Here is a 2,500-nt window from a genome sequence, read left to right on the forward strand (position 1 = left end):
GATATTTATTTTTGCTATACATTATATCATTATCTGTAATGTTAATTATATAAGATGAAAGGTGTGAAATCAAAAACACATTAAAGACTGCTGGCAATTGGTAAATCTTATTTAGACAAACAAGAAAAGATCTTATTTAGCTGAAAGAGTTGTAGACGATCTACTTCATTTAATAGGAGTAAGTAAATTTTCTATTTCGTTTTAGGTAACAGAAAATGTTTCATTTAGTTACAAAGAATATTTTCACTTGCCTGGACATTATTCATGAACTATTACTAAGGAATTTTCGATAATTTATTGGACAAATTATGTGAACAAATATACACTTTTGTCTATCACAGATTTTTGTTCAGTTGTATTTTTTCTTTTATTTATTTTCTATCTATTAATTCATTTACTTTTTTTTGGAAAATTAAATGTCTATTTTCATATGCATTTAGTAGCTTAAATATTATATGTATATATATATATATATATATATATATATATATATATATATATATATATGTATATATATATGTGTGTGTGTGTATGTGTGTGCGTGCATGTGTGTGCGCGCGCCCGTGTGTATGTGTGTGCGCGTTTGTGCGCGTGTGTAGGTGAAGTGGCAAATGAAACGTTAAGGCTAGAGTATGGAGTTTCATTCATTACCAGGCGTTCCTTCAGAATATACATACATACATATATGTATATATATATATATATATATATATATATATATATATATATATATATGTGTGTGTGTGTGTGTGTGTGTGTGTGTGTGTGTGTGTGTGTGTGTGTGTGTGTGTGTGTGTGTGTGTGTGTGTGCACGAGAGAGAAAAGACAACATTGACGAAATTTAGTTTCATTTCTTTCTTTCCCCCTCATTCGGCAAATCTCACCTACCCACTTCTGCTCACCAGATAGATGGCCTTTGTCGCTCATGTTTATAAATTTTGTCACAATGTTCATGACCCAACGAGTTCACCGTACGGAGCACCCCACCGGAAAAGTTCTCTCCAAACTCAAGGAACGCATTCGAAGGATCCTTTCAGTCTTTTGCTGCTGTGTCACCGCCATTGCCGAAAACAACGAAGATGGCTCGGCAAACAGAAGCCCAAGGCCTTCAGGAGACGAAAAGCCACAAGACCCTCCTGGTAACGCCCATCAAGAGGAGCTGACGCGAGAAGCTGAAGCCTCTACATGCTCTGAAGCCCCTGTCTCTCTCCAGAGTATCACAAAGGAGAACAGTGATACACAGGGCCAAGACTCTTTTCAGAGACACTTAGAGGAGGCTCTCAAGAGATGTTTTACAACGCCCAATGACATCCCGGAGGAACCCAGCACCCCTTTTTCAAGAGTGATATCAAGGAGTTCTCTCTTCGTCACCTGTAATGAGTCTCCCGTGCATTCTTTTTCTAAGCACTCAGGAGTAATAAACGGAGATTCAGGTGACACCGAACACACCGACTTCACGAAAAACTACAAAGTAGTCTCTGCCCTCGGAAGCGGTGGATTTTCGTCAACCGTTCTCGTCTCCAACATAGCCACGGGGATCGTCAGTGTGGCCAAGCTCCCAACCGAAGGGAAACGGATCTCGGACATCATCCAGCGGGAGATCGATGCTTTGGGCGCGCTGGATCACCCAAACATCGTCCGACTGATAGATGTGGCCACAAACGGACATTTGAAAATTATCATCACAGAGTACTGCCCTGGGGGAACTCTTGCCCACGTACTCGAAAGGCACTCGAAATTGCCCTTCTGGGATTGGGGCAACCGTGTGGCATCATATTGCCGACAGATGTCGAATGCCGTGGCATTTGCCCATGCCAGCAACATCGCACATCTTGATATCAAACCAGAGAACTACGTTCTCGATAAGAAAGGAGAGGTCTTGAAGCTCATCGACTTCGGACTCTGTGCAAGAGGGGATGACGTATACGAACGTGGTCTCAAGAAAGTTCGAGGCACCCCCTGGTACATGGCTCCTGAAGTAATAGATAAGGACCAGCACCCTTACTCCCCCGGAAAAGCCGATGTGTGGTCTCTTGGATGCGTCTTCTACGAGTTCTGCACCGGAGAGATTCCATTCTTCGACTCAAAGGCAGAAGCTCTCAGGTCCAAACTCCTGATGGAATACTACGGCCAGTGCTGCAAGAACGGCAGGCCAGACCTCAGGAACTTTTTGTAGAATACCTTTAGCCCTCTTCAAGAATGTATCTTCAAGGGCATTCTCAAGACCATGGTGGATCCTGACCCTTCCAGCAGAGCCACAATTTGGGATGTCAGCCAGGTATCTTTCCCAAAACAGTGAAAGAAAAAATGATAGAAAATAAGTCAAAGATAAATAGAAGGAAATAAGAAAATTTGAAATTAGCCCCAAAAAACATAGAGAGTTTAGATGAATCAAATATATGATTACAAAGAGCCCAAATTAGAAAGATGGTGATAATAAAAGAAATAGGAACAAATGCAGGAATTTAAAAAATCCAGGAAAGAGAAACAGTTAAAAGAT

This window comes from Oratosquilla oratoria, chromosome 15, assembly GCF_046742065.1.
Source record: "Oratosquilla oratoria isolate Oo_2021 chromosome 15, ASM4674206v1, whole genome shotgun sequence".
NCBI classification, from domain to species: Eukaryota; Metazoa; Arthropoda; class Malacostraca; order Stomatopoda; family Squillidae; genus Oratosquilla; species Oratosquilla oratoria.